Here is a 27,825-nt window from a genome sequence, read left to right as displayed (position 1 = left end):
AGAATGAGAGAGGAAAGAGGAATATGCTGGCTGGGGACACAGGGGAAGAGAGAGGGGGTAGAGAGTGAGTAGATGGTGTGTGTATGTATGTGTGTATGGGGGGAAGGGGTGTCCAGTGTCCTTATATACCTGACTCCTATCTCATAACTGGTAGAGGGTGGGGGATTTGCAAGCTGTTTCTAGTAACTGTTGGGCAAAGCCTAGAGGAATTTCTAATATGTGACACAACCCACAATTAGCTGTGTCCTCCCACATCAATTACTTGTTAAGAAAATGCCTGTCAGGTTTGCCTACAGAGCAGTCTTATGTAGGCATTTCCTCAATCTTGGTGCCTAAATGAAAAAGAAAGAAAGTGAGAAAGAGGAAAAGAAAGGACATGACTGCGCCTAGGTAAGGTGAAAGACAAGGTTTATTATAGATATGTGAGAGAACATAGTCAGATTCGGGGACATCAGGGGGAGTCCAGAGTGGCTGTGACACTGAGACATGTGAGGAGAGAGGGGAGGAGAAGATAGAGAGGAGCAAGGGGACCCAGGTGCAACAGCCTTGTGTCTGAAATGTACAAAAAAAGTGGGTGACCAAAAATGGTTGGATTGTGTATAGGGAAAAATCTAGGCTGGAGAGTTTAGATAGGGGGCAGGTACGCCAGCCAGGAGGGCCCTGAAACAGGTAGGAACTGGGGAATGCTGGGAGAACCTGGCATCCAGGTCTGCTTTTATATGGTAGGTAGGCACAGCAGCCTTTTGTCCCTGTGAAACCTAATAGTTCCCTCCTCACAGATAGCTCTCTAGCTTGTATCAAGTTCACAAAAACAAAACAAAACAAAACAAAAACCAACAAACAAACAGCCCCAAGTCAATGCTATAAGTAAGTTTATAATTTTATGTTGGACCATATCTATACCTATCATTAGCCACACATGGCCTACAAATTCTACAGGACTGTAAGACTTAAAACTTTCACAACCTTCCAAAATAACAGCATCATCTAGGGACCAAGCATTCACATAAGCCCATGGGCCCAGAAAGGTACTCACAGTCTCCTGCAGGCAGCTCAGTCTAGTAAGCTTGATGCAAGCTCCATACTCAGACTGTCTACAAAGTATGCAGTCACCAGGAAGCCACAGCTTGATTTGCCATGTGACCTGCAGGTAGGAAGCACTGGAATCTTCTTTATCCATGTGAGACCATGACAAGCCCTCTCTGTGCTCTCCCAAGTTGAAATGTTGAGCTGTTCCCTTGACCCGTGGTATCTCATACTTAGGTGTCATATTGGAAAATGCCAACAAGCATTTTGCACTGGAGACATACATGTGAGAAGGACCTATAACCAGATAGGTTAAGCATCATCACTGGATGTGTCAGCCAGGATCTTACTGGTAGATGGAGTATAGAAGATGGGATCTAACGAGTATAAGCAGGCACCATCTCATCACAGAGTCCAACCTAAGAGCACACAAGGCAAAGCTGAGGCTGTCTTCTGGACCTAAGGCATCCACATTCTCTTGCCTTCTGTCATCAAAGCACCTAGTTGTCAACGTTTCACATTCTAGGACTTACACCAATGGTCTCTCAGTTCTTGGCCTGAGAGTAACAACGCCATTAGCTCCACTATTTCTCGGGACTCCACACTCATACTGAATCCCAACAATGGTTCTCCAGCTCACACACAGCATATTGTGGGACTTCTTCATGGTCATGTGTACTAGTCTTTGCAACACATTTCTCTTGCTTCTGTTTCCATGGAGATCTCATATTCCAAGCGAGTAGGATAGTGACAGAGTAAGCCACTGCTAGTCTTCATCATTCATCTCTTCTGTTCTGAGAAACAGCACCTAGATGATTCATCTTATAGCTTGTAGTCAGTCAATCCATCATCCAGGGAACTCAAGGCAAAAGCCTGGAAGTAGGAACCGAAGTAGAGGCCATGGAACAATGATGCTTACTGACTTGCTCCCCATGGCTTGCTCTGGCTGTTTTCTTATACCAATCAGGCCTTGTGCCCATGGGTGGTAGTGTGTTTAATGAAATGATACCCTCTCTAATTCATTGTCTGGGCAGTGTGTGTAGTTGACAACACATGGCCAGTCCTAGTCTATTGGACTGTCACCTTGAGATTTGAGGTAAGACAACAGGACTTTCTCATGAGACTTTTTCTAGAGTTCTTGGTTAACAGACACAGGCACATGATATCTGCAGGGGCTAATAAACTGCTGGGTAGGTGTCCAGAGCTGCTGAGCTGGGAGGGTGAATGCCTAGAACTGCTGGTGGCTCTCTGTCTCCCTAAGTGAATGACCTGGCAAAAATGGAGCCAAAGCAAAGGAAATCACAGCCAAGAGAGACAGTGACCTGGTGAAGTTACTCAAAACTGGGTCCGCACTCTTCCCCAGACTTGAGCCAAGAACAATCCCTTTTAGTTTAAGCCAGCTTTAATGGCACATACAAAATTCATGAATTTTTAATTTATTTTAAAAAACACTTTTACAGTGTTTCCTATGGGCTAGGCACTGTTCCAAGCACTTAACATATATTAACTCGTTTTATCCTTTCAACAACCCCAGAAGGTGTGTGCTATTAAATCCCAGTTTTATAGATAAGAAAGTTGAAAACAACCAATGAGTTGTGTAATGGGATCCAGGTGTCCAGCCAGGGAGAGGTGGAGCTCAGCCAGTCTGACTCCAGAGCCTGTGTGTGGCATCTCTGCCCCAACTGCCCCTCTTTAATAAGAAGGAGAGTGTTCCATTATTAAAGAGGTGTTAAGTTCCCCATTATGAATGGTATGTAAGAGGACAGTTCAACAATGAAACAAAAACATGGGACGAATCCAAGAGTCTGACTTAGAGACAGTGTATAGGGAAAAGGTCATTACCACTTACTGCTGAATCCCTGGACCAAGTTCTTCGTATAAAATGTGATCTTATCTATTCCCCCAACCCCATAAGATGGTCCAAAGAAAGCACAGGGGCCGTGGAGCTTGGCAGTCAAAACTAGCCTCTGGAGCAGCCTGCCTGGGTAGAAATCCCTCTTCAGCCTAGACAAAGGCACTGTGTGACCATAGGTAGCACATTCTCTGGAACACTTTATTCTAACAACTCATCACGGAGATCAGAGAGGAATACAGAAGATGGTGTGTGCTAGTGCCTCAGCTATGTCTAGACCAAAGTAATCTTTGGTAATTATTATCATAGCCCATTTTACAGAGGAAGAAACCAAGTCACAGCAACAGAGCTTCGCTTGGAGGCATGGGATTTCTTGCCTCAACATCAGATTTCTAGATCCTGGCAGCACTTGAATCTGGCCCAGGCCTCTGATGCAATGCCAGACGAAGCCGTGGGCATCTTTAACTCCTTGCAGTTCTCTCTGCACATTTCATAACATCTAACTCCTCCCATACCAGCATGGTTGAACCCCACATCTCTAGTCAGAAAGCAGAGGGAATCTAAGATCTGGGTTAGTCATCACTCTGTCACTTTGACAAGATACCTAAGTTTAATTCACTTAAAAGGAGGCAAGGCTCATTTTGGCTGGGAGTTCCAGATGTTTCTTTCAGTCTGTGACTGCTTGACCCAGGAGTTTTGAGCATGATAGTATCTAGCAAAGTTTTGTGGACATGTGATACAGAAGACATTGTCACCTCAGGGAGCTTGTGAAACAAAAGAGTGCAAGCAATAAGAAGGAACCAAAATCTTAATGTTCCTTCTCAGCACACTCCCAATAACCTAACTTCTTTCCACTAGGCCACACCTTTTAAAGGTTTAAATCCACTAATGGTGGATTCCACCACCTCCCAATAGCATGAAGAGCCCTGAGCAAGCTATCCGCATGTGACATGTAGGGCCAAATCAGATCCACACTCAAAGCAACTTTCTGCAGGGCCTGAGCAAGGACAGAGATCGTGTAAGTAGAGAGCTGTTCTCACCCAGAGGTCAGACCTGACTATCTACCTGTGAGTCTCCACTTCCTACCTTACAAGGCACCAGTACAGCATGTGTGCCTTCTGTAAGCACCACATGAAATACGATATGTGCAACGTTTATGTATTCCACCAATATTTGTTAAAGACTCCCTGTGCCCTGGGCACCATTTCTGAAACTAGACATTACATCAGGAATTCTGTGAGGCAAGGAGCAGAATTCACCCCTTCTTGGCTTATTTAAAATACAAGGACGTCAATGAAAGCTTCATTTGCAGAGGAATGTGTGGGGCTGAAGGGACAAAGAAGGGAAATCCCATTCCAGGTAGAGCATCCTGATCTGAAAGTCCTAACCCTAAAGTGCGAAACATTTAGAGTACCTTGATGATGCTGCGAGTGAAAATTTCCACACTGTGAATATGTGTTTAATGCACAAAATCATGAAAACCTATTATAGTGCAGTACCCCAAGTCTATTCACATCATAGTACAGTACCCCAAGTCTATTCACATCATAGTACAGTACCCCAAGTCTATTCACATCATAGTGCAGTACCCCAAGTCTATTGACATCATAGTACAGTACCCCAAGTCTATTGACATCATAGTGCAGTACCCCAAGTCTATTGACATCATAGTGCAGTACCCCAAGTCTATTCACATCATAGTACAGTACCCCAAGTCTATTCACATCATAGTGCAGTACCCCAAGTCTATTCACATCATAGTGCAGTACCCCAAGTCTATTCACATCATGCGTATATAGAATGCAAATGGATTTTGTGTTTTGAGTCCCATTTCCAAGATATGTAAGTATGCAGTACATGTAAATATTCTAGAATCCAAAACCATCTGAAATGCAAAATGGTCCAGAGCACTTGGCGTGAGAGACACAAAGCTCTGGTCTAATAGGTCTAGTAGATATAATTTCTAGTTAATCAGGAAATGCTGTACTGAGCCCATAGTTGCAGAGCCTCTTCCAAATCCCACCACACTAATGGAGGGTGGTATCATGAGTATGCTATGTCAGATATAAATAGACACATTCATCTTTGAATGTCATAATTTTTTAATGTACAACAAACTCACAAGAAGCAGTAGTTCCATTGACCACGATTTACCAAGTAGTGTTGATTATTTTGATAGTCAGCTAAGGGAATACGGACCCTTTCATTCCAATCTGTGTGTAATTTCTTCTTTAGTTAACCTTCTATCCAGCTACTTTGCTGAAAGTGTTTATCAGCTGTAGTAGCTGCCTGGTAAAACTTTTGGGGTCACTTATATATACTATCATCATTCGCAAATAATGATACTTTGACTTCTTCGTTTCCAATTTGTACCCTCTTGATTTCTCTCAGTTGTCTTCTTGCTCTGACTAAGACCTCAAGTACTATATTGAATAGATATGGACAGGGTGGATAGCCTTGTCTTGTTCTCGATTTTAGTGGAATTGCTCTGACTTTCTCTCCATTTGATTTGATGTCAGCTGTAGGTTTGCTGTAAATTGCCTTTATTATCTTGAGGTATGTCCCTATATCACTAGTCACTCTACGACTTTTATCACAAAGGAGTTTGGGATTTCGTCAAAGGATTTTTTCTATACCTAATGAAATGATCACGTTTTTGTTGTTATTGTTGTTGTTCAGTTTGTCTATATGTTGGATTACAGTTACTGATTTAGTATATTAAATCACTCCTACCTCTCTGAGATAAAGCCTAATTATCATGGTGGATAATCTTTTCAATTGTTCTTGGATTCAGTTTGCAGGTGTTTTATTATTAAGTATTTTGGCATCAATGTTCATAAGGGAAATGGGTCTGCAATTTCCTTTCTTTTCTGTGGTATTATGTGGTTTGTGTATCAGGAAAACTGTAGCCTCATAAAATGAATTTGGCAATGTTTCTTCTGTTTCTATTCTGTGAAATAATTTGAGGAGTATTGGTGTTCATTCTTGTTCGAAAATTTGGTAGAATTCTGTGCTGAAAATCATCTGGCCCTGGGCTTTTTTGATTGGGTGACTTTTTTATTAATTAATTTATTTATTCACTTAACATCCCAATATCAGCCCCCTCTCCTCCCAGTTTCCTCCTCTCACAGCACCTTCTCCAATTTCCCCTCCACTTCTCTTCTAAGAAGGGGAGCCCCCCTTCTAGTCCCCCACAGGGTATCAACCCCCCATAGCACATGAAGTCACTGCAGGACTAGGTACATCCTCCCACTGAGGCCAGACATAACAACACAGTTAGGGGGTCTGGATTCACATGCAGGCACTGGATTCAGGGACAGCCCCCACTCCAGTTGTTGGGGAACCCACATGACGAACAGGTTGCACATCTGCTACATACGTGTGTAGGGGCTCGGCCTAGCACAGGCTCACTCTCTGATTAGTAGTTCAGTCTCTGGGAGTCCCCAGAGGTCTGAGTCAGTTGACTCTTCATGTGGAGTCTCTATCCTCTTTGGGTCCCTCATTGCCCCCAGCTCTTCCACAAGACTCCCTAAGCGCCATCTAATGTTTGCCTGTGGGTCTCTGCATCTGTTTCAGTCAGCTGTTGGGTGGAGCCTCGCAGATAACAGCTATGGTACGATCCTGTCTGCAAGCATAACAGAGCATCATTAATAGACTCAGAGACGGGAGACTTTTAATGAAATACTGCTTGTATTTCACTGGGGATTATATGTCTCTTTAAATTGTTTTTCTGATCTTGATATAACGTTGATAAATGGTACCTCTCAAGAAAATTATCCATTTCTTTTAGATTTTCCAATTTGGTGGAGTACAGGTTTTTAAAGTCTGCTTTTATAATTCTTTGGATTTTCTTGTGACCGCTGCTAGGTCCCCCTTTTCATTTCTAATTTTGTTAATTTGGATATTCTCTTCCTGTCTTTTTATAAATTTAGATAAAGGTTTGTCAATCTTGTTGACTTTCTCAAGCAACCATCTCTTTGTTTTATTGATGATTTGTGTTGTTCTTTTGTTGCTATTTTATTGATTTCAACCCTCAGTTTGATTATTTCTTACTATCTACTCCTCTTGGTCATGTTTACCTCTTTTTGTTTAGAACTTTCAAGTATGCTGTTACATTGGTAGTATGAGATATCTCTTTATTCTTGTTATATAGGCACATAATACTATGGATTTTCCTCTTACCACAATTTATATTTTGTGCCATAAATTTGTGTATGTTATGCATTCATTTTCATTGAATTCTATGAAGTCTTTAATTGCTTTCTTTATTTCCGTCTTGATACATTTCTTTTTGTTCAGTAGAAAGCTGTTTGTTTCCATGAATTATCTACACTTTCTTTTGTTCCTGTTGCTATTGATATCACCAATTGAGAAAATGCCTTCCAGCTGGATCTCAGGAAGGAACTTCCTCAACTGAGGCTCACTTTTCTCTGACTCTAGCTTGTGTCAAGTTGACACAAAACCAACCAGTACACCCCTAGAATGGCTTACTTTACGAGATATATTTGCTTTAATTTTCCAAAGTTAATTTTTGCTAATTTATGAGAAATTTGGCTGTCGATGAAATCTAGTCCTATCAAAAATAAAGATTTCATTTGTTATAAATGGAAAAAAGACTCAGGAGTGTAAAGTTGTAGAACCTTAGAAATAAGAGACTGGGATCATTTGTTTATAGCAGAACTTGTTACAATCTGCAAGAATATAAAGTTTAGGGTTATTACTATCTACTCAGTTTATTTATATAAGCTGTTTAAGATGTATGTCTAACTACTTATGCCTTTGCTAACTGTTTAACATCAAATTTTAGATAAGTAACAAAATGCTTGATAAACAAGGAATATTTGATAATCAAGGTTTATAAATTCCTAATAGAACTACCCGCTTTTAGCGGGACCCTTATGATCTTCAAAGAAGACAAACTGGACAAGAAGATGACACCTGGGCTGTGATAACCCTACTGGGGAAAAGTGTCCCATGCCTGGCCTGCTGCCAGGGCTCTGTGCAAACTGGAAATTTGGAAGTTGATTGTCATGCTTTTCCTGATCAAAGTAAGATCAATTTTCCCAAAGTCCTCTACAAGAAAAAAATTTCGGATTCCTATGCCTGACAGCCAAAGGCCATGCCACTCTGTAAGACAGCTAAAGATTAAATGCTGTTAAATGTCCTGTGTGATAGACAAAATTCAACCATTGTCCCCAATGATCCTAGGAAGACTACTGGAGCCTAAGGTAACCCATCTTAGGTAAAGGGGATATTTCTGTCATTTTAATTGATACATAGACCATTTAGATTATACTTCTAGCTTTAATTTATCCTTCTCAGATCTCTGGCAATATTGTGTGACTGTAGCTTTAACAAAAGTCATGTTTTATTTTTTTTTCTTTTATTCATTCCTTTGATACCATGAACTACTATTATTATAGTACCAAGCTCGAGATTTTAAATTTCCTTTGGTTGTCTTCTAAGTACAGACTTAAAAATTCTTTCTCACCATTTAATCAAATATTCAGCCCTCTGGAAAGAGTGTTAATGCTTTTTTTTTTCTTTTTATCTCATCTGTATTTACCTCTTAAAACAGAATGTGATTGGGCACTATTATTTCCATTCACAAGCCTTGCTGAGAGTTACAAGACCTAGGGAAACTTAAGGTTTTGTTCTTGGTACTTTGGAAAACAAGCCACTTGGGGAGCTCCTGTCAAGTTGTTTACTTCTAAGACTAGCGCATGCAGAATTAACTACAGGGAGTGAAAGTTTTAAGATGTAACTTAAGCCGTCTTAATTTGGTCAACTAAGGAATCCAGCTCAACAGCTAAATACTTCAGACCACAGAGTTAACATTAACAGCAGGTTACGTCTTAAGACAAACGTTCTATCAGCCTCTTGAGTCAGACCTACAGTATCACAGTATCACATGTAGACATTTTATCTTCCCCTTAGTTTTCATGCCACACAGATGTTTTAAATGTTAACAAAAATAAACAGAAATCATGGAAAATATATTATCAGAAGGAATGAAGGTAAGCATCAATCACAGTTCTGGTGAAGCTTAGTCTACTTCTTCCATGCGTGATGTGTCGTCATCTCCTTCCAGGGGTGGCATTTCTTCAGTTACAGCAGCACTGGCCTCATCCACAGTAGGATCATCCTCTTCAATACCTAGACGAAGCTTGATCATCCTGTAGATCCTGTCAGCATGGGTCTGAGGATCTTCCAGACTGAAGCCAGAAGACAGGAGTGCAGTTTCATACAGCAAGATGACCAGATCTTTCACAGACTTGCCATTCTGGTCAGCCTCTGCCTTTTGCCTTAAGGTTTCAATAATGGAGTGATCAGGGTTTATCTCCAGGTGTTTCTTTGCTGCCACGTAACCCATTGTTGAGTTGTCTCTGAGGGCTTGAGCTTTCATGATTCTCTCCATGTTTGCTGTCCACCCATACGTGCTTGTGACAATACAGCGTGGGGATGTCACCAGTCGGCTTGACACAACCACCTTTTCAACCTTTTTCTCCAAAATATCTTTCATAATTCTGCAGAGGTTCTCAAATTTTGTCTTTTTCTCTTCCAGTTTCTTCTTTTCCTCTTCATCTTCTGGAAGTTCCAGTCCCTCTTTGGTAACAGACACCAAGGTCTTGCCCTCAAATTCCTTCAGCTGTTGCACACAATACTCATCAATGGGCTCAATCATATAGATTACTTCTAAGCCATGCTTTCGGAGACGTTCCACAAAGGCTGAGTTAGCAACCTGGTCCTTGGTCTCGCCTGTGATAAAATAGACGTGCTTCTGGTTTTCCTTCATTCTGGTGCAGTAGTCCTTCAGAGACACCATCTCATCCCCAGAAGCAGATGTGTAGTACTGCAACAGCTCTGAAAGCTTCTTCCGATTTTGAAAGTCTTCATGAATTCCAAGCTTTATGTTTTTTTGAGAACTGCTCATAAAACTTTTTGTAATTCTCTTTATCTTCTGCCAGTTCAGTAAATAGTTCTAAGCATTTCTTGACCGAGTTCTTTCTGATAACTTTCAGAATTTTGCTTTGTTGCAGCATTTCACGGGAAATATTTAGAGGGAGATCCTCAGAATCCACCACCCCTCTAATGAAATTCAGATATTCAGGGATTAACTCTTCACAGTTATCCATGATAAAAACTCTGTGAACATACAACTTGATGTTGTTCTTTTTCTTTCTGTTTTCAAACAGATCAAAAGGAGCGCGTCTTGGGACAAAAAGAAGGGCCTGGAATTCTAATTGTCCTTCAACAGAAAAATGCTTTACTCCCAAATGTTCTCCCCAATCGTTGGTTAAGCTCTTGTAGAACTCTCCGTATTCTTCATTATAATGCCATCAGGATTCCTGGTCCAAATTGGCTTTGTTTTGTTGAGTTCTTCTTGATCAATGTACTTTTCCTTTATCTTCTTCTTCTTCTTCTTGTCACCATCCTTCTTCTCTTCCTCTTCTTCATCAGAACCAACATCTTCTAATTCAGGCTTGTCATCAGACTCCTTTTCTTCTTTTTCTTTCTCTTCCTCTTTCTCTTCCTTTTCCTCAGCCTCATCATCACTGACTTCCTTATCACGTTCCTTCTCCACAAACAGAATAATGGGATAGCCAATAAACTGAGAATGCTTCTTCACAATCTCCTTTATTCTCCTTTCCTCCAAATACTCAGTTTGGTCTTCTTTCAGATGCAAGATAACCTTTGTTCCATGACCCATTGGTTCACCTGTGTCAGTCCTCACTGTGAAGGATCCCCCCCAGCTGAGGACTCCCAGGCATACTGCTCATCATCATTGTGCTTCGTGATGACAGTCACTTTCTCAGCAACCAAATACACAGAGTAAAAACCAACACCAAACTGGCCAATCATAGAGATATCTGCACCAGCCTGCAAAGCCTCCATGAAGGCTTTGGTGCCTGACTTGGCAATAGTGCCAAGGTTATTGATCAAGTCAGCCTTGGTCATTCCAATTCCAGAATCTACAATAGTGAGGGTTCGATCCTGTGTGTTGGGAATGAGATTAATGTGCAGCTCCTTCCCCGAGTCGAGTTTACTAGGGTCCGTCAAGCTCTCATATCTGATTTTATCCAGAGCATCCGATGAATTGGAAATGAGCTCCCTTAGAAAGATCTCTTTGTTCGAGTAAAAAGTATTGATGATCAAGGACATTAACTGGGCAATTTCTGCCTGAAAGGCAAAGGTCTAGACCTCCTCCTCCTCCATTGGTTGGTCTTGGGTCTGGGTTTCCTCAGGCATCTTGACTGAATGAGCACACACGAAATGTGACTACCCGTACCAGGGACTCTGAAGCAACTGGCGCCGTGTTAATGCTTTTAACTCAAAGTCATTTTTGGGTCCCCAAACTTTTTACCTTGACCTCAAAGCATAAAGCCTTTTCTACAATGTGGATTTCAGTACAGATTACAAATAGTGGTAATACTAACATATCTAAAACTTTTATCTCTTTTTATAAACTTAAAAAAAAATGTAAGCTTCTGGGACTTGGGCCCACTCTCACAGTTCAAACAGACTCCAGATAAGTATTCCAATCAACCAGTTGCCTAAGTTTCCCACCCACTGCCCATTCCTAAGGGTGGGATCCCTCCCCCTTTTCCTGGTCTTGGGACTCCCCTCCCCCAGCTGCCAGGACCAAGGACCTAAAAGTTTCAAATGTATACCCAAGATAAAAAATATCCCCATGACCTCCTTAACTCTACCTTCTATCCCTACTCTATCTGTCGCAGCTATTTCAAATCAACTACAGATTGCTCCAGTGCAGGTTTTAGGTATTCACTCAAAATCTGCATCCAGGATAGCCTCAAAGCAGCTACTCCCAGGTGGTCCAGCCTCATAAATTGCTCCAACTGCTGCCTGCTCGCCCTAGCTCCAGGTGGTCCTGCAGAGCCCTAGAGTAAGGGAAACAGGTTCTTCTACCCAGACCTGCATTACAGCTTCCCCACCCCACCACCACCCTCAAGAAGGATGGCCCAATGTCAGCAGGAAATAGTCAAGGAGATTTCATCACCCATATCACTTATGTATTATCAACAAAAGGCTGGGATTTCAACCCTGGCCTGAGGTGCCTATTGAGCATATCAAAGCAAACACTGGCCACCAGGTTCTCCTTGCATTCCTCAGCCCCTCGCTTTTACAGAGCCTTCCTAGCTGGCCTACCCCACTCTCTAGCCTGAACTCTCAGCCCAGTGGCCTGGACTACTCTTCCTCACATAAGCCAATCATTTTAGTTACTCCTCTTTGTATCTTTGGGCTTCTGACTGCTGCAACTGGTTTTCCTGCTCTCCCCTGTCCCTTCCCATCTCTCTCCTCACATGACACACCTCACTTTGATCATGTCCACTCTGAGCCCTCCCAGATGTTCCTGCCATCATCTATGCTCTCCCAGGTATCTATAATAAACATTCTCCTCCACCATACCTACGAGCAATCATGTTCCTTTCCTTTTAATTTATTTTTGATTCAGATTTATAGATATTGTTTACATTTGACTTTATCATGGAATATCTTATTTTCTCCATCTGTGGTGATTGAAAGTTTTGCTGAGTATAGTAGTCTAGGCTGGCATCTGTGGTCTCTTCAGAGTCTGCATTACTCATCTGCTTAGCACCTTCTGGCCTTTAGAGTCTCCATTGAGATGTCAGGTGTAATTCTAATAGGCCTGCTCTCTTAGTGGGGTTTTACTGCTGTGAACAGACACCATGACCAAGGCAACTCTTATAAAGACAACATTTAATTGAGGCTGGTTTACTGGTTCTAAGGTTCAGTCCGTTATCATCATGGTGGGAAGCATGGCAGCATCTAGTCAGGCATGGTGATGAAGCAGATGAGAGTTCTGTGTCTTATTCAGAAGGCAAATAGGGTAAGACTGACTTCTAGGCAGCTAGGAGGAGGATCTTTCAAAACACACCCCTACAATGACACACTTCCTCCAAAAGGCCACACCCCCTAATAGTGCTGCTCCCTGGGCCAAGCATATTCAAAGCACCACATCTGCCTTTTTATGTTATTTGGCATTCTTCCTTTGCAGCTTTTAATAGTCTTTCTTTGTTCTGTGTGTTTAGTGTTTTGACTACTATGTGGTAGGGGACTTTCTTTCCTGGCCCAATATGTTTGACATTCTGAATGCTTCTACCTTTATAGGCAACCCCTTCCTTAGGTTAGATGAATTTTCTTCTATGGCTTTGTTGAAAATATTCTCTGGGCCTTGAAGCTGGGATTCTTCTTTCTCAATTCCATTTATTCTTATGTTTGGTCTTTTCATAGTGTCCTACATTTCCTGGAGGGTTTTCCCCCCTCAGGAACTTTAGATTTAACATTTTCTCGGACTGATGTATCGATTTCATCTATTGTATCCTCACTGCCTAAGATTCTCTCTTGTATTCTGTTGGTGAAGCTTACCTCTGTAGTTTCTGTCTGGACTCCTAAATTTTGCATTTCCAGAATTCCCTCAGTTTGTGTTTTCTTTGTTGCTTCTACTTCCATTTTCATGTTTTAAACGTTTTTATTCATTTCTTTCAACTGTTTGTTTTTTCTTGATTTTCATTGAAGGATTTATTCATTTCCTCCAATTGTTTGGGGTTTTGTTTATTTGGTGGATTTTTGGGGGGAGGGGGTGTTTTTGTTTTGATGTGTGCATGAGTGTGTGTGTATGTGTGTGTGTGTGTGTGTATGTTCCTAGATTTCTTTAAGAAATTTATTCATTTCTTCTCTGAGGACCTAAATCATCTTCATACGTTTTTTTTTCTTGTTTGTTTGTTTTTGAAGAGACAAAAGTAATTTTAACTTGACAATTAAAAGAGCCTTATCACATTCACTAACACATGTTTGAACTCCAGAACCTGTCCCAATTTTATCTTTTGCTAACATAACATCATAGTGAACTACACCTAATTTCCAAATATGTCCCTGAAAATGTCCATATCCAGCCTTCCAAATGAAAACTGTTATTTCCAATATTGAATTGATTTCTAGACCAGTACATGATTGAGTCCAAATAACTGTTCACCTTTAAGGAAAATACAAGAGTCATTATAATTTCTCTTGTTGATTTTCTGTCCCACAAGGCCTAAAAACTTGAGGCAAGGCAGCCCAATTCTCATCAGGGATATAGGAAAGCAAAGGTGGGTCAGGAACATGTGTCGAATACAACTTTCCAGTCACCATTGTCAGGGCACTCAGCAAGCTCAGAGGTCAGCATGTTTCTCTGTCCTGGCATCAGCATCAGCATGTCTCACCCATAGCTCTGGAAGCCACCATGCTCCTTCAGCATCCTGTAGAGAAAACACAAACATACCCTCTTCCCCATATTTAATATCTGATCCAGATCATGCCTTATGCCAGTAAGTGGATATTGTGAAGGGTGTCAGTTCTCTAATTTTTTCTCAGCCTGTTTATCCTTTGAGTAGAGGAAGGCTACTGATTTGTTGGAGTTAATTTTATATCCAGCCACTTTGCTGAAGTTGTTTATCAGACTTAGGAGTTCTCTAGTGGAAGTTCTTCCTTTTCACCTAGGCACAAGTATGCCTAGTTGTAGAGTGCCACAGACACTCAGCAGAAAGTTCCTTGACATCCAAATTTTTAAAAATTTTAAAATAAAAAGAGTATTATTCAAATGCATATACCTCCCCCTTTTTTATTTATGAAGATATTATTTGAAAGTTCCATGGGCCCTTTCCACAATACCTTGTCCTTGAGAATTATAAGGAATTCCCATAATAAATTGTCCATAAAAAGTCTCAAATGCTCCGCTGCAATTGCCAGTTCCATTATCTGGTTTTTTTTTTAATTGGATATTTTATTTATTTACCTTTCATATGTTATCTCCTTTCCCCATCCTCCCCAAAACCCCTTATCCCATCCCCCCCTCTTCTTCCTTCTATGAGGGTGTGCCCTCACCCATCCAACCATTCCCACCTCCCTGCTTTCTAATTCTCTGACACTGGGGCATCCCACCTTCCAGGGACCAAGGCCCTCCTCTTCTACTGATGCCTGACAAGGTCATTCTCAATTACCTATACAGCTGGAGCCATGGGTACCTCCATGTGTGTTCTCAGGCTGGAGGTTTAGACCCGTGGAGCCCATGGGGCTGCCAGCCCCTTCAGCTCTTTCAGCCTTCTTTCTAACTCCTGCATTGGGGACCTTGTGACCAGTTTAATGGTTAGCGTCCAGCATCTGCCTCTGTTTATGTCAGGTTCTGGCAGACCTCTAAGGAGACAGCTATCTATATCAGGCTCCTATCAGCATGCACTTCTGGTATCCACAACAGTGTCTGCATTTGGTGACTGCACATGGGATGGATACCCAAGTGGAGCAGTCTCCTGACAGCCCAGTCTCCAGTTTCCGCTCCACACTTTGTCTCTGTACTTTCTCCAGTGAGTATTTTGTTACCCCTTCTAAGAAGGACCAGGGCACCCACACTTTGGTCTTCCTTCTTCTTGAGCTTCATGTGGTCTGTGAATTGTATCTTAGGTATTGTGAGTTTTTGAGCTAATATCCACTTATCAGGGAGTGCACACCATGTGTGTTCTTTTGTGATTGGGTTACCTCACTCAGGATGATATTTTCTAGTTCCATCCATTTGCCTAAGAATTTCTCGAATTCATTGTTTTTAATAGTTGAGTAATATTCCATTGTGTAAATGTACAAAATTTTCTGTATATATTCCTCTGTTGAAGGACATCTGGGACTTTTCTAGATTCTGGCTATTATAAATAAGGCTGCTATGAACATAGTGGAGCATGTGTCCTTGTTATATGTTGGAGCATCTTTTCGGTATATGCCCAGGAGTGGTATAGCTGGATCCACAGGTAATACTGTGTCCAATTTTCTGAGGAACTGCCAGACTGCTTTCCAGAGTAATTGCACCAGCTTGCAATCTCACCAACAATGGAGGAGTGTTCTTCTTTCTCCACATCCTCGCCAGCATCTGCTATCACCTGAGTTTTTGAGGTTTTAGCTATTCTGACCGGTGTGAGGTAGAATCTCAAGGTTGTTTTTATTTGCATTTCCCTGATGGCTAAGGATATTGAACATTTCTTTAGGTGATTTTCAACCATTCGAGTTTTCTCATTTGAAAATTCTTTGTTTAACTCTGTACTCCATTTTAATTGGGTTATTTGATTATCTAGAGTCTGATTTCTTGAGTTCTTTGAATACATTGGATCTTAGCCCTCTATCAGATGTAGGGTTGGTAAAGATCTTTTCCCAATCTGTTGGTTGCCATTTTGTCCTATTGACAGTGTCCTTTGCCTTGCAGAAGCTTTGCAATTTTATGAGGTCCCATTTGTCAATTCTTGATCTTAGAGCATAAGCCATTGGTGTTCTGCTCAGAAACTTTTCCCTGTGCTCATGTGTTCAAGGGTCTTCCCCACCTTCTCTTCTATTAGTTTCAGTGTATCTGGTTTTATGTGGAGGTCCTTTGTCCACTTAGACTTGAGCTTTATACAAGGAGATAAGAATGGATCAATTTGCATTCTTCTACATGCTGACCTCCAGTTGAACCAGCACCATTTGTTGAAAAATGCTGTCTTTTTTCCACTGGACGATTTTAGCTCCTTTGTCAAAGATCAAGTGACGATAGGTAAGTGGGTTCATTTCTGGGTCTTCAATTCCATTCCATTGATCTTCCTGCCTGTCTCTGTACCAATACCATGGAGTTTTTTTATTTTTGTTTTTGTTTTTGTTTTATCACTATTGCTCTGTAGTTCAGCTTGAGATCCAGGATGGTGATTCCCCCAGAAGTTCTTTTATTGTTGAGAATAGTTTTTGCTATCCTGGTTTTTCTGTTGTTCCAAATTAATTTGCAAATTGCTCTTTCTAACTCTATGAAGAATTGAATTAGAATTTTGATGGGGATTGCATTGAATCTGTAGATTGCTTTTGACAAGATGGCCATTGTTACTATATTAATTCTGCCAATCCATGAGCATGGGAAATCTTTCCATCTTCAGAGATCTTCGATTTCTTTCTTCAGGGACTTGAAGTTCTTGTCATACAGATCTTTGACTTGTTTCGTTAGATTCACACCAAGTATTTTATATTATTTGTAACTATTATGAAGGGTGTCATTTCTCTAATTTCTTTCTCAGCCTGTTCATCCTTTGAGTAGAGGAAGGTACTGATTTGTTTGAGTTAATTTTATATCCAGCCACTTTGCTGAAGTTGTTTATCAGGTTTAGGGGCTCTCTGGTGGAAGTTTTGGAGTCACTTAAGTATACTATCATATGATCTGCAAATAGTGAAATTTTGACTTCTTCCTTTCCTATTTGTATCCCTTTGACTTCCTTTTGTTGTCTAATTGCTCGGGCTAGGACTTCAGGTACTATATTGAATAGGTAGGGAGAGTAGGAAGCCTTGTCTAGTCCCTGATCTTAGTGGGATTGCTTCAAGTTTCTCTCCATTTAGTTTGATGTTTGCTACTGGCTTGCTGCATATTGCTTTTATTATGTTTAGGTATGGGCCTTGGATTCCTGGTCTTTCTAAAACATTTACCATGAAGGAGTGTTGAATTTTGTCAGCGTCTAGTGAGATGATCATGTGGGGTTTTTTTGAGTTTTTTTATATAGTGGATTATGTTGATGGATTTCCATATATTGAACCATCCCTGCATTCCTGGGATAAAGCCTACTTGATCATGATGGATGATTGTTTTGATGTGTTCTTGGATTTGGTTTGTGAGAATTGTATTATTTTTGCCTTGATATTCATACAGGGGATTGGTCTGAAGTTCTCTTTCTTTGTTGTGTCTTTGTGTGGTTTAGGTATGAGCATAATTGTGGCTTCATAGAACAAATTTGGCAGTGTTCCTTCTGTTTCTATTTTATGGAATAGTTTGAAGAGAATTGGTATTAGGTCTTCTTTGAAGATCTGATAGAATTCTGCACTAAAATCATCTGGTCCCGAGCTTTTTTGTTTTTTTGTTTGTTTGTTTTGTTGTTTATTTGTTTGTTTTTTGAGACAGGGTTTCTCTGTGTAGCCCTGGCTGTCCTGGAACTCACTCTATAGACCAGACTGGCCTCGAATTCAGAAATCTGCCTGCCTCTGACTCCCAAATGCTGGGATTAAAGGCGTGCGCCACCACTGCCCGGCATAGTGGGGAGACTTTTGATGACTGCTTCCATTTCTTTTGGGGTTATGGGATTGTTTAGATGGTTGATCTGGTCCTGATTTAACTTTCGTAACTGGTTTCTGTATAGAAAATTGTCCATTTCCTCCAGATTTTCCAGTTTTGTTGAGTATAGGCTTTTGTAGTAGGATCTGATGATTTTTTAATTCCCTCGGTTTCTGCTGTTGTGTCTCCCTTTTAAGTTCTGATTTTATTAATTTGGATACTATCTATCTGCCCTTTGATTAGTCTGGCTAAGTGTTTATCTATCTTGTTGATTTTCTCACAAAACCAGCTCCTGGCTTTATTGATTTTTTGGATAGTTCTTTTTGTTTCTAGTTTGGTTGATTTCAGACCTGAGTTTGATTATTTCCTGCCGTCTTTTCCTCTGGGGTGTATTTGCTTCTTTTTGTTCTAGAGCTTTCAGGTGTGTCGTCAAGCAGCTAGTGTGTGCTCGCTCCAGCTTCTTTTTGTAGGCACAGAGCTATGAGTTTTCCTCTTAGCACTGCTTTCACTGTGTCCCATAAGTTTTGGTATGATGTGCCTTCATTTTCATTAAATTGGAAAAAGTATTTAATTTCTTTCTTTATTTCTTCCCTGACCAGGTTATCATTGAGTAGAGTGTTATTCAGTTTCCATGTGTATGTGGGCTTTCTGTTGTTGGGTTTTTTTTTAATTGAAGACCAGTATTAATCCTTGGTGATCTGATAGGATGCATGGAATTATTTCAATTTTCTTGTATCTATTGAGGCCTGTTTTTGTGACCAATTATATGGTCTATTTTGGAGAAGGCACCATGAGGTGCTGAGAAGAAGATATATTCTTTTGTTTTAGGATGAAATGTTATATAGATATCTGTTAAATTCATTTGGTTTATAACTTCTCTTAGTTTCACTGTGTCTCTGTTTAGTTTCTGTTTCCATGATCTGTCCACTGCTGAGAATGGGGTGTTGAAGTCTCCCACTGTTATTGTGTGAGGTGCAATGTGTGCTTTGAATTTTAGTAAGGTTTCTTTTATGAAAGTGGGTGCTCTTGCATTTGGAGCATAGATATTCAGAATTGAGAATTCATCTTGGTTGATTTTTCCTTTGATGAGTCTGAAGTGTCCTTCCTTATCGTTTTTGATAACTTTAAGTTGAAAGTCAATTTTATTTAATGTTAGAATGGCTACTCCAGCTTGTTTCTTGGAACCATTTGCTTGGAAAATTGTTTTCCAGCCTTTTACTTTGAAGTAGTGTCTGTTTTTGTAACTGAGGTACATTTCCTGTATGCAGCAAAATTCTGTGTCCTGTTTATGTATCCAGTCAGTTAGTCTATGTCTTTTTACTGGGGAATTGAGTCCATTGATGTTAAGAGATATTAAGGAAAAGTAATTGTTCCTTCCTGTTATTTTTGTTATTAGAGTTGTAATTATGTTTGTGTGGCTATCTTCTTTTGGATTTGTTCGAAGAAGTTTACTTTCTTGCTTTTTCTAGGGTATAATTTTCCTCCTTGTATTGGAGTTTTCCCTCTATTATCCTTTGTAGGGCTGGATTTGTGGAAAGATATTTTGTAAATTTGGTTTTGTCATGGAATATCTTGGTTTCTCCATCTATGGTAATTGAGAGTTTTACTGGGTATAGTAGCCTGGGCTGGCATTTGTGTTCCCTTAGGGTCTGTATGACAGTTGTCCAGTATCTTCTGGCTTTTATAGTCTCTGGTGAGAAGTCTGGTGTAATTCTGATAGGACTGCCTTTATAAGTTACTTGACATTTTTTCCTTACTGCTTTTAATATTCTTTCTTTGTTTTATGCATTTGGTGTTTTGATTATTATGTAACAGGAGGTATTTCTTTTCTGGCCTAGTCTATTTGGTGTTCTGTAGGCTTCTTGTATGTTTATGGGCATCTCATTCCTTAGGTTAGGGAAGTTTTCTTCTACAATTTTGTTGAAAATATTTACTGGCCCTTTAAGTTGGGAATCTTCACTCTCATCTACACCTATTATTCTTAGGTTTGGTCTTCTCTTTGTGTCCTGGATTTCCTGGATGTTTTGGGTTAGGAGGTTTTGTGTTTTGCATTTTCTTTGACAGTTGTGTCAATGTTTTCCATGGTATCTTGTGTACATGAGATTCTCTCTTCTATCTCTTATATTCTGTTGGTGATGCTTGTGTCTATGACTGCTGATCTCTTTCCTAAGTTTTCTATCTCCAGGGTAGTCTCCCTTTGTGATTTCTTTAGTGTTTCTACTTCCATTTTTATGTCTTGAATGGTTTTGTTCAATTACTTCATCTGTTTGGTTGTGTGTGTATGTTTTTTTAAATTTTTAAGGGATTTTTGTGTTTCCTCTTTAAGGGCTTCTACTTGTTTATTTGTGTCCTCTTGTATTTCTGTTAGGGAGTTATTTGTGTCCATCTTAAAGTTCTCTATCATAATCATGAGAAGTGATTTTAAATCTGAATCTTGCTTTTCCAGTGTGATGGGGTATTCAGGATAGGGTATGGTGGGAGAACTAGGTTCTGATGGTGCCAAGTAACTTTAGTTGATGTTGCTTATGTTCTTGTGCTTGCCTTTCACCATGTGCTTATCTCTAGTCCTAACTGCACTCACAATCTCTGACTGGAACCTGTCTTTCCTGTTACCTTGGCTGTGTCAGAACTCCTCAGAGTCCAGCTGTCTCTGTGATCCTGTGATTCTGAGATCCTGGGGGTAAGAGCTCCTAGGAGTCAGGCTGCCTCTGAGATCCTGAAATCCTGTTGTGACTAATCTCCTGAGATCCTGTGATCTCATGATCCTATGTTCCTGATTGTGTTAGAGCTCTTGGGAGTCCAACCTCCTCTGGGTCTTGTAGGATTGGGTGCAGAGCTGACACTCAAGATCTGCTCAGTGCTCTGATGCTGACTGGAAGGACGTTTTTTCCCCTCAGATACTTAACACCTTTTACTTGTGCTTCAGCTATGTTGGGCCTGCTGTGGTGGGATAGCTAGGCTCTAATGGAGATGTGTTGCCCTAGTTGTTATTTTGTTATTGTTGTATCTGTGCATCTGAGATTTGGATGATTATAGATCTAGGTGCTGATTTTCGGGCGGTCAAGAAAGGCTGATCTGGGGATCCACAGGGGTAGGATCCACAGTGATGGGTAGAGGGGGTGGACTGTGCTTGGGTCTGCTGGGGGACCAGAGAGAGCAAAGGTCTGCTGACAGTCTACCTGGTCTTCTGTCAGATTTGATTGATTTAATGAGTTTGTAATTTGGCTGATCAGATTGGCCAAAGAGTTCCAGAGACCCTCCTGTCTCTTCCCCCCAGTAGTCAGATTGTAAATTCGTGGCACAATGCCCAGCTTTTTTATGGGGTTTTTGGAGCCAAATAAGCACCTTCCTGACTGTGCTATCTCCACAGCCCAGACTGAGCTATCTCTATAGCTCAGATATTCTCCATTTTATGGGGTCCTGGTAGGAAGTTGCACCTATTTTTGGTTTCATAGGCCCAGTTTTTCTGATACAATTTTAATCATATCATGACTGTGATATGATTAAGTATGATTATGACCACAACATGAGCCCATGTGCTCATATGACCATATTAGAATCATAGGTAAAAAAAAGTCCCAATTTACATTATACATTTTTTCCATACATTTATAGGATAGAGCCCTTTCTACTTTTAGGAATAAATTATTCATCAGTGTGATTTATCAGTGTGTGCCTTATAGGTAGTGTGTATAGATACTGTTTCTTTTGTGTCCACTATAGTACATTCTGCCTCTGTGTTTCCATTCAAATGTTTGTTTAGCACACAAAATTACAAAAGCATACTGTAGGACACGACTTCCAGGCTGGTTGAGTAACATATATTTGAAATGCAAATAAATTTTGTATTCAGAGCAATTTAATACAAAAGGTGATTCAAGATGGACACATTTCAGGACACATCACATCACAGTAAGTCCACTGTTTTACGCAGTATAGGGTGACTTAGAATAGCCCGATGCCACAGGTAGGCATGGTGGAGAGATGCTACCACTCTTTCCTCACTCTACCTTCCAATCTCTAGCTGGGGCCATGCAGAGGCCAGAAAGTGGGAGAACTGGATTGATGCTGCCCACAAAACTGGGCTTACTGGGGCTCAAAACAGGGCAGGGAGGAGCAAGGCAAGAGTGGAGTCAGTGTAGAAAAGAGAGTAATTTACGGACTCTTCAGTGGACAGCCTCACTAAGCCCCTGCGCCTGAGGTCAGATTCTGGTGTCCATTTACAAGTTTTAATTGATAGTTTCATCATCATCAGGCCTGCAGTAATTGACTTCTCATTCTGCTCTCTAGCCAGCACACAAAACATAGGTCTGTGGGCAACTGGCTTGAGGTGCTTGAAGTACTCAGATCTTTCAGATCCTAAAAAAATCCACTTGTTTCATTTAGAAAGCAGAGCAGGGGTCAGATCAGGGCATGTGGAAATCATGTTCTGTGGATAGCAGGACTCTTCTGGGCTCAGACTAGAGCCTGGCTCCACCAAGCAGTGAGGAAAGGGGGCAGCCGTGTTCACCCAGCCAGATGGAGTTGGAACTCCGAATGAGAGACACCAAGAATGCAAAACACCCAAGGAGGCAGCCCTTAATGAGGCCCAAGCTAATTATGCAAGGCAGCTCTGAGTCTGTAGCATTGGGCAATTCTAAACCACAGGCAGCCATTCAAACCACAGCGCCTGATACTGTGCATCACTCATTTCAAGGCCCAGACATCAGAGAGTTGAAGAATGGGAACCAGAAGGCATCAGGAACCAAGAGCTCTAGGAAAATCATCAAAGGTTTTCACATCCCAGCATCCCCATACTCCTGGACCCACCCAAGCAGACTATTTGCTGGGAGGATGTGTGAGGCAAGAGAGATGCCTGAGTTTATCCTAGCCAGAAGGGGACAGTTCGTCAGATCAAAAAGATTTCAAATTGCCTCTCAGAATTGTCTATGTGTCCCCATTTTGTGGATGGGAAAACTGTGGCCCGGGCAGGAAGGAAGAGCAATTTGTCTGAAGCCCTTAATATAAGAGCTGGAGTCAGTTAGTCCTCCAACTATCTGGGAACTCTAAACATTCCAGCAAAAAGGGGTGGGGATGGGCAATAGTTCGGTAAGTAAAGTGCTTGCCACACAGACTGTGGAGCTGAATTTGGGTCTGTAATCCTAGTACTGGGATGTGAACACAGCGGATCCCTGGGTCTTGCTGTCCAGCCAGTCTCGCCTGATCAGCAAACTCTGGGGCTCACCAAGAAACTCTTTCCCCCAAAATAAGGTGGACAGTGACTAAGTAAGGCTTCTAGTGTTAATCTTTGGTTCCAACTTGCACGGCACACACACTCATGCACATATACACACTTTGTATGGATAATATTTCTTTGCTACTTATTTCACACATACTTACCCTAAGCATTGAATTTTAAATCCTAGATATTCATTCGCTGAGTAAATACTGAATACCTGGCAGAGTCTTCAAGTATGACACAGAACCTAATTTCCCATTAAGGCACCTGTGTGTGTGTGGGGGAAATATTCTCATTGACTCCTCTAAATATATCTCCACCCCATGAGCTTTCCAGTCTCACGTTCCTTCACTACTAGAAGTAGAGGATATAGCTGTGAAGCAAACTGCCCACACACTGATATTTAAGTTGTGGCTGTGTATCCTCACAGCGGGTTTTATGAGACCAGCTGGTGTCTGAGGCAGACAAGCACAGAGGCTTCTTCCAAGAGCTGACTTAAGCTCTACAGAGACCAGAGTGAGCCCTGTGGCTCTGTAAGAAGAGCCTCAGCCTCTCATTTGACTTTATGTGGATCCTAAATTCCCAGTATGTAGAGTCCAGGGCATCGTGTGTACAACACGCGCACTCTATCAACCGAACTATAACAAACTGCCTGGGGCACAGTCTTTACATGCTAGCCATGCTTCGTGAAGCACTGCTATAAACAGAGTCTCCTCACCCCCTCATTCTCTTTCCAATCTGCCACCAAACATCCATGAAAACATGCCAGACTGTAAGCTTCCTCTTCCCTAGGCCAATGACACTGCTTCGTTTCCTTCAGGCCTGCGTATCTCTGCTTGAGATGATTGATGGATAGACATCCCTGGTTTAAGATAACACCAACTATGCACATATAAGAGAGCTGTAGATGTGCTATACATGCACATAGGACTGCTGGAGTGCAATCGACTTTCTCGCACTATTCACTAGAGCATGAGATTGGGTAGACAGAGTTTCTCATGTCTCCATTTTTTTCCCATCTATCACCTGTCTGGTTTTCAACAGCATGTGCTTACTGGATGTGGAATGCACCAGCCCCTCCCCCACAACCAGGTGTTCTGCTCACTGCTTGTCCTGTCTGTGACAGATTCCTGGGGGATAGTCGCCACCTGTTTTCTACATCTCCCCTGGGTTGAGCTGTCCCTGAGCATCCAGTTAGAGGCAGCTTTTCTGAACTGTAGCCCTAGCTTCTGGCTCAGTGCCTACCTTAGCTGATGTCAATCTACAACCAGCTGGCAATTGGCACAAATGAGTCTCAAAATTTTGTAAAATAACTGACTCACCACTGAGAAAACATGACTGCATTGGCACCAGGTGGGGCGTAGGGGGTTGTGATGAGACACCACACTTGACCTACAACCTTGAGAGGACATATGGTTTAGATTCAGAGGCTGGCATACTTAGTCATTGTGAGGTTCAGTGTAGAAGTCTCAGGGGAAGGAGGTCCCTTCTCTCACAGCCTTGACTGTTACTGGAAAAGTTGCACAAGAGAAAGACAATGTGAGTTTAGGAAGAAATGCTAGACCTGCAGCCCCGCAGCTCCAGACAACAGTTACAATGTATAGCAGCTCCTGGGAGAGGAAAAGAGCAGTCAACCCCATGGAGCAGGACAGTGTGGTTCTGATTCCAGCATCACAGAAAGGAAGAGAAAAAACAGGAGATGTTCTGCCAGAACCTGCCACGCCCACACACTTTCCTAGTGATGCAGTCTGTTTGTTACTGTTTTCATGACTGTTTCAAAATACCTGGCCAAAGCAACTGACAGGAAGGAGATTCAGTCCGTCCTAGTGAGTAGCTGTGGCCGTGAGAGCGTATGGGAGCGTATGAGAGCCAGGCAGGTTGCATCCACAGTCAGAGAGCAAATGGAGCAGGTTCATGTTAGCAATGGGAAGGTATTAACAGCAATGAGAAAAAGCGGTGAGTATGGTCTGCCAAGCTCCACACGTATGGGCTCTACATCCTTTATCTGTCACCACCAACATGTGTGTCCCTTGCTAGTCCTCATGACTCATGCATCCTCCATAGTCTTTGTACTTCCTCCTTGCTCCCTCCACCGAGGAACCTTTCTGCCGCATGTCACTGTGGTTCATTCCTCTCTGCATGCATTTTGGAGGTGCTCAAATATTACCATGTACTCCAAAGGAATCCCCTTCCCAACTGGAGCCTCTCTGTCCCTTTCTGTTCCCTGACCAAATAGCCCTCACCTCTGCTGCACTGTCTGTTTGCAAGTCTCTCCCTCCAGTGCCAAAGCATCATCAGTTCTTGAAGGGCAGGTTTGGGGTCAGTCTTATGACTCACTCCATCCCTAGTGCCCAGAACTGGGGCTGGTACCATCCTACTGAACGAACAACTTGTTCTTAGAGCCTGTGTTTGGAAATTCCTGAAGGTCCACGAAGATCAAGATCTTCTCCGCCGCACTAAGATGTAGCCCACAACTATTGATTGAGTGCATGGTTTAAACCTTTCCCCTTGCTGGAAGTTATGAGTATACTGTGTGTGTGTGGGTGTGTGTGTGTCTCTGTGTGTGTATATACACTTGAGTGTGGATATACAGATAGATGGATGGATAGATAGATAGATAGATAGATAGAGAACGCATATGTGCACACATCCCTGTAGAGCCCTGTTCTTGTTTGTTTTCTGTTACTGTGATAACATCGTAAACAAAGGTAACTTAAGGAGATAAAGGTTTATTTGGCTTATATTTCCAGGCCTGCCTTAGTTACTGTTTCTACTGTTGAGATAAAATACCAGGACCAAAAGCAACTTGGGGAGGAAAGGATTTATTTAGGTTACAGTTCCACATCACAGTCCTCACAGTCCATCGTTAAAGGAGGTCAGAGCACAAAATCAAGGCAGGAACTGAAGCAGAGGCCATGGTGAAGTGCTACTCACTGTCTTGTTCTTAGCAGCTTCCTCAGCCTGCTTTTTAAACAGCATATAGAATCACCTGCCAAGGGTGGTTCCTCCCACTGTGAGCTGAGTCCTCCCTTATAAATCACCAAACAAGAAGATGTAACACAAGCTTACCCACAGACCAATCTGGGAGGGGGCATGCTCTCAATTGCCATTCCCTCTTCCCAAATGATCTAACTTGCATCAAGTTAGCAAAAAACTAACTAGCCAGACAAGAACACAATCTATCAATGAGAAAAGTCGGGCAGGAATTCAAGGGAGGAGCATGAAGCATAAACCGTAGAGGAACACTGCTAACTGACTTTCTGGCCAGCACACAAAAGCTACAGCTTTTATACAGCCCAGACTTTTCTACCTACAAATGATGTTACCCTCAGTGGGCTGGGTCACCCCACATCATCGGCCAAGATAAACCCTTACAGACATGGCCATAGATCAGTCTGATGGAGGTAATTCCTCTGTTAAGGTTCTCTCTTCCCAGGTAACTCTCTGTTATGTCAAATTGACAATAAAAAAATTAACCAGTACAATGCCAGAAGACAGCCTCAGCTCTGGTTCCTTGTGTGTCACCCACCTTATTGAGACTGGCTAGACGTGCTGACCCGGAGATCTGCTTGTCTATACATCCCTAGCCCTGGGATCATAGGCATGCACACCATAGCTGTTTTGTTGATGTTTAACATGGGTTGTTGGGATTAAACTGAGGTCCTCATGCTTATAAAACAGCTCTTTGCTAACTGAACTATCACACCAGCCCTAAGTTTACTCTTAAGAAATTCCTAACAGCTTTCTTTTATCCCAATATAGAGTTCTGCTCATTTCTTTGATTGTTTTTGATATAGGATCCTGTGAGACCCAGAATGGCTTCAAGCTTGCTATGTAGCTAAGGCTGACCTTGAATTCCTGATTCTCCTGCCACTACCACATGACTGCTGGAATTACAGATGTGTGTCACCATGCTGTTTTATGGGGTACTAGGATATTGATCCCAGGACTCAGCTTAGCATGCTTAGCTTTGCTATCAACCAATTGAGCCTTATTCCAGTCTTTATGTTGAGTTCTTACTGTTTTCTTGTCACCCAGTGAGCCAGAGAGAACATTCATCTCCTCCTCACTGTCTCTCCAAACCCTCCTATGGGGACTTCAGATGATAAGCTTCTCTCTTGTCACTGTCCTCATACTACAGAGGTTCCACAACTTGCCTGTGGCTACTGAAAGAGCACGTGAGCCAGGTCTTACACCAGGCCTTGTTCCAGATCCAGCCTGCTTCATCCACGTCGTCTTACATGTTTCAGTCACACATGCTCAGCCCAGTTTTTCAGTTAACCCATGGTCTCCACTTTCTGACTCTCTTCTGAGCCTGTGTTCTCACTGACACTGGGCAAATTGGTGAATCTTTCTATGCTTCAGCTTCCCAATACACAAATTCCAAAGGACGTCATATCTAACTGAGGACTAGATAAAAGAATGAAATGGATTTGTCAGCTAAAACCCTAAGCGTGGTGCTTGGCATCTCATATGCTCTCTGGATGCTTTACCTGCTCCCATGGCTTATTTTCCCCGAAGCATTCAGACACTAAGCTTGGGGATGGTCACTCTGGTAAATGTCTCTCTGCTCTGTCACCAAACAATGACTTTTTTTCCTTTTATTTC

General features: G+C 41.8%; 1 protein-coding gene and 1 pseudogene across 3 annotated transcripts in view; one reads left to right on the top strand and one right to left on the bottom strand.

Annotated features, from left to right (window-relative positions):
* The window catches only part of Syn3 (synapsin III), a 416,223-nt gene that overhangs the window by 71,052 nt on the left and 317,346 nt on the right, over positions 1–27,825 (top strand). The gene's annotated exons all lie outside the window — the stretch shown is intronic.
* Positions 8,925–11,128, bottom strand: LOC114628982 (annotated as a pseudogene).

The sequence above is a fragment of the Grammomys surdaster genome, unplaced genomic scaffold (genome assembly GCF_004785775.1).
Source record: "Grammomys surdaster isolate TR1022 unplaced genomic scaffold, NIH_TR_1.0 275, whole genome shotgun sequence".
NCBI classification, from domain to species: domain Eukaryota; kingdom Metazoa; phylum Chordata; class Mammalia; order Rodentia; family Muridae; genus Grammomys; species Grammomys surdaster.
This window is presented reverse-complemented; position numbering and strand designations above follow the sequence as displayed.